We start from the raw sequence: 5,683 nt of genomic DNA, 5'->3' as shown, positions 1-5,683 counted from the left end.
TTATTTGAGAGAGGGAGCAAGCACACAGGGAGAAGCAGACCCCCCCCCCCCCAGCAGGGAGCCTGATATGAAACTTGATCCCAGGACTCAGATTATAACCTGAGCCAAAGAATGGATGAAGAAGATGTGGTTTATGTATACAATGGAATATTACTCAGCCATTAGAAATGACAAATACCCACCATTTGCTTCGATGTGGATGGACCTGTAGGGTATGATGCTGAGTGAAATAAGTCCATCGGAAAAGGACAAACATTATATGGTCTCATTCATTTGGGGAATATAAAAAATAGTGAAAGGGAATAAAGGGGAAAGGAGAAAAAATGAGTGGGAAATATCAGAAAGGGAGACAGAACATGAGAGACTCCTAACTCTGGGAAACGAACTAGGGGTGGTGGACAGAGAGGTGGGTGGGGGGTGGGGGTGACTGGGTAATGGGCACTGAGGGGGGCACTTGATGGGATGAGCACTGGGTGTTATTCTATATGTTGGCAAATTGAACACCAATAAAAAATAAATTTATATATAAAAAAAAGACACTTAACCGACTGAGCCACCCAGGCACCTTGGCAGTGTGAAAAATTTTTTTTTAATGTACATATACTCTGACTCCATATGAATTCTAAGAATTTATCTCCTGGATAATCTTGCTCATGTACATAAAGATATTTGTACAAGAATATTTCCTGGGGCACGTTGGTGGCTCAGTGGTTGAGCATCTGCCTTTGGCTCAGGTCGTGATCCTGGGGTCCTGAGATCCAGTCCCACGTCGGGCTCCCTGCATGGAGCCTGCTTCTCCCTCTGCCTATGTCTCTGCTTCTTTCTGTCTCTCATGAATAAAGAAAAATAAAATCTTAAAATATATTTCCTGAAGCCTTGTTATAGAGAAAAATGGGAAATAATTTAAATGTCCATCAGTGAGGGGTTACTAATAAGTTACAGCCATACAACAGAATACTAAATAGTATTTACAAAGAATAAGATGGACTTACACATACTGATATGTAAATTTTTAAGGTATGTTGAGTGAAATAAGGCATATAGGGAGTAATTAGTGTATAAATACACATCGGGCAGATTTACACAAGAATAATTTCTGGGCTGTGGATCACTGCTATATGTGGGAAAGCATTGTAAGACGGGATGAAGACTTTTTCATTATATAACCTTTATTTCCTATTTATCTAAATCCCATGCCTGTGTTATTTTCTATGTGATATATGTAAAAAAGAAACGCTGGTGTCTTTAATCGAGGAAAGCAAGCATCAGTCGTAGGTTTTAGGATCTATAAAATGCCGTAGCAGTAGCAATAAGCACTATTTTCATGACCACAAAACTTACTCTTTTATAATGTGGTTAGCTTAAAGTAAGTCTCTTTCAGTCCAATCCCAGCAGCATTGTGGCAATGGCTCTCCTGTCTTCTGACTGTCCTTGTTATTTCCCTTTCGGTACCGGAAACGTGGCCTCTGGTGTGGCAGTCTCTGATGGCATCATCAAAGTGTTTGGTGACATGAGGGGTAAGCACGGTAAGTCCTCAACACCAGAGGAGGTGAGGAAGCGCAAGAAGGCGGCACTCCTCTGCCCGAGCCAGGACAAGGACAACGTCAACCTGGAGGAGCGCAAGCAGATCCTGGCAGGTGACGTGGGCCAGACTGTCGACCACCCCTATGCCACCTTTGTCAGGATGCTGTCAGACAAGGACCGCCACTGTGCCCTCTGCGACACAACCTACGAGACTGAGAGAGCAAGAAGGAGGACACCTTGGGTTTATCTTCTGGACACCTGAGCCTGTACCCGTTAAGAGCAAAATGATCTATGCCAGTGCTAAGGATGCCATCGTGAAGAAGCTGACGGAGATCAAGCATGAATTACAAGCAAACTGCTAGGAGGGGGTCAAGGACTGTTGTAACCGGGCAGAGAAGCTGGGGGGCCGTGCCGTTATCTCCCTGGAGGCCAAGCCTTTGTGAGCCCCCTCCAGCGCTCTGCCTGGAGCATCGGGCAGCCCCAGACCTGCACATGGGGGTTGCAGGCGGCCCTTCCTGCCAGACCTGAGGGGCTGGGGAGATCCCAGCAAGGGAGGCCAATCTCTTCACCTCAGTTGCCAGACAGCCCTCTCACCCCCTGGGCCTTCCTGCTCCGTCCATCCCTGATGGTTCTGGCCTTCCCAAGCTGCTTTTGATCTGATTCCTCTTGGGTTGAAACAGACCAAGTTTCCCCCTGTCACCCCAGTTTGAGGGGGGGCTGTATTTTTTTTTTTTATGACACTCCAATTTCCCACCTGTTCCTTTTCTCATGCTGGTAACTTTTTTTTTTTTTTTAAGATTTTTATTTATTTATTCATGAGAGAGAGAGAGAGAGAGAGGCAGAAACACAGGCTGAGGGAGAGGCAGGCTCCCTGCAAGGAGCCTGATGTGGGACTCGAGCCCGATCCTGGAATCACACCCTGGGCCAAAGGCAACACTCAACCACTGAGCCACCCAGGCATCCCCCATGCTGGTAACTTCTAACATCAATAGTGACTCTGTGCTTGTCTGTTTAGTTCTGTGTATAAATGGAATGTTGCAGAGAGGACCCCTCCTTGCACTGCCTGGTTCCCCTTCCCTTCTCCCCTGCTGGTGGCCACGCATGGAAGCAGGAGCGGTAAGGGACCTTCAATTAAAAAAACCACACACATGCACACACAAAATAAAATAAGTCTCCTAATTAAAGTCTTTTGCAAACAAATAAAGGAATGCTCCTTTGCCCACAAAGCTCTATTTCCACATTGCCTGTTAATTAGCACTGTTTATAGCTCTCTAAAATTCTACCAATTAGACATTTATTTGAATTTATATTTTTTTCTCTGATTTTCCTTTTTTTTAATAGCACTTACTTGATATGGGAAAATCTGGAAAGCATGGATTCATGTACTAACTGGGAAAAATCCATAAATTACAAGTCTACTACTCAACGGTGTTATTAGCTTCCAGTCCTCATGTATTTTTTCCATAAATGAGTTCATAAAGAACATAGCATTTAGTATCTTTATTTATTCAGCATTATATTTTGTATATTTCTCATGTCATTTCAACTTACTTTTAAACATTTAAAAAATATTGGCATAATATTCTATCATATAAATGTATCATAATTTATTTGACCATGTCTCTAAAATTTTTAACATCAATTTCTAATATTTTTGCTTTTATAAGTAACAGATGGTCTCTTTCAACACTAGTTATATTTTAACAGTGGTAACATTTTCTGGGTTATTTGTTGAGATGTCCATCAATTGCTCCACAGTTGTGGAATTACTATTGGAAGATTCAAGGAAGGGCTGTTGACACAGTAGGTAGGACCAAATAGCTTTGTTCCAGCAGCACAATTAGGGCCGTGTGCCCTACCCGAGTATAAAAAAGGTTAGAGAGCTAGAAGGATATGACAAAGGTAAATCAATTTTAATCATTACTTACTTCAGTCTTCTTTCCAAGAGCAAGAGAGGAAACTCATCTACATGACATAAGCCTCCTTCTCAGGACCCAGAACTTGAGCATTTAATATTATGTTATATAGTCCAGCTTCGTGGACAGTTACTTACACTCTTATGGGTTAAACTAGAAACCTAGCTTCCATTTGCAAAGTTTTCCACAAATGGACTTAAAAGCTTTTGTCAAATAGTATGTGTGTATAACAGCTATCTCTCTGAGTGGGTTTTTAGCTAACAGTAGAATTTTGCTGATTTTCAGCACAATTAGGCATATTAATACGTATCAGTAGTCACTATTTTTCTCATGAAATATGCTCCTCTGTTCTGTGCACATCCACAGTGGTTAGGTAACAAAATTTACCTCTAAAGTTAACTAGCAACAAATCTCAATTTTACACGTTAGCTTAAGCTATCTTAATGTGGAGAGATTTCTGTTAGAATGTCCTTTGTGAAACTCTTAAGTACCGGGTTATGGTTACATGCCTACTGGCCAGGTATAAATGGCACAAATGCACTTATTTAATTAATAATAAGCCCTCTCAATTTACAGATGAGAAAATTGTGGAGATCAGAGAGGTGGTGACTTGCTTAAGGCTTCGGGGCTACTTTACTACTAGAATTTAAAGCCCTTCTTTTACTCCATGCTGTCTCTTTATGACATAACTGCATTATAAAAAGACTCTTTTAGAAAAACACCTGCAGCCTATTAACAGTCATGTAAGACAAGCCTGTTGGGAAACTATAACTTAATAAGCTGATAGTTAAGAGTGATTAATAGGACTATATTTCTTCTCTCCCACTGTGCCACAATAAGCAAGGGTGGGTACTTTACCATCTCAAGATGAAAAAGAACAGATGTATTGTCAGATCATAGATCATGGGTAGTCATTAAGTTTTATTATCTTTATAAAAATGTTCAATTTCAAGCATACTTGGTGCTTGGAAATATGTTGTGAACCTAATGTTGCAATACCATTAAAACCATAAACTGAGAATATGATGACTATTATTGTATACTTGTGTGACTAAATTGAGTCTAGTTGAGTGAAATGGAGGGCGACTCATCCTAGGTGAGTGCTGGATACACAGTAGAGACAACTTTCCAAATGAATTCAACAAATTCCCTTTAAATTATTCAACACTGGTTTGGGGACTGGGTCACAGTCCCTACCCTCAAAAGGAAATAAAATTCGGTTGGGCAGATGGAAGGCATATTTGAAACATTTTAAAACTGCAGTATAGCCTATGATTAAGTGTAAAAACCAGCTACAGAAGTGTATTAGTGAAGGGGAAGAAGAGTTTAATATAAACTGAGTATCCAAGGTAGCTTCAAATCTTTGGCCTGACTGAAATATTAAATTGCTCTGTAAATTTGGAGGTAAATAAATTGATCACCCTGTTGATTGAATAAATTACTGAAAAGCAGGTTAAAAATGATAAACTTAACAACATAAGGCTAATATGTAGCAGTTGGGTTCTCAGATTTTTACTTAGTGAATTATTAGCTAGCTTGGTTCTAGATTCTAGTCATTCCTTGAGAATTCTGATTTAGTAATTTTAATAATTTGGAGACTCTTGTGTCCATATTCCAAGCATATTGGAAGATGGCTCTATATTTTTCTCAGAGTGTGGCAATATCTGATTCTTTTTGAAAGCTTAGTATAGGAGTGGGGAGGAGTGCTTAAAGTGATGCCCGCACAGTATACTCATATAGTATTTCTCTTTTCCTCAAATCTTAGACACCTGGGTGGCTCAGTGGTTGAGCGTCTGTCTGCCTTCTCCCTCTGCTTGTCTCTGCCTCTCTCTCTCTCTCTGTCTCTCTCTCTGTCTATCTCTCATGAATAAATAATCTTTTTTAAAAAATCTTAGAGGAAGAAATTGATATTCTCATTCAAATTCCAAAATTCCATATGTATAGCCAACCTGACATCTTCACTTAGATGTTAATGAAGAATTTAGGGACACCTGGGTGGCTCAGCGGTTGGGGGCCTGGAGACCCAGGATCAAGTCCCGCATTGGGTTCCCTGTGTGGAGCCTTGCTTCTCCCTCTGCCTATGTCTCTGCCTCTCTTTCTCTGTCTCTCATGAATGAATAAATTAAAAAATCTTAAAAAAAATCATCTAAAACTTAAATATATCCAGAGCGGACCTCTTGTTTCTCCATTGTCTCCCTCCCCATGTCCACCTGTCCCCCTACACGTATCTTTCCTATCTCGGC

At 40.7% G+C, this 5,683-nt stretch overlaps 1 pseudogene; it reads left to right on the top strand.

Annotated features, from left to right (window-relative positions):
- Nucleotides 1-431: 431 nt before the first annotated feature.
- Nucleotides 432-4,461, top strand: LOC112658435 (cofilin-1-like; annotated as a pseudogene).
- Nucleotides 4,462-5,683: the final 1,222 nt, after the last annotated feature.

This window comes from Canis lupus, chromosome 12, assembly GCF_003254725.2.
Source record: "Canis lupus dingo isolate Sandy chromosome 12, ASM325472v2, whole genome shotgun sequence".
NCBI lineage: Eukaryota > Metazoa > Chordata > Mammalia > Carnivora > Canidae > Canis > Canis lupus.
Note: the sequence above shows the minus strand (reverse complement) of the source record. Positions and strands in the feature narration are given on the sequence as shown.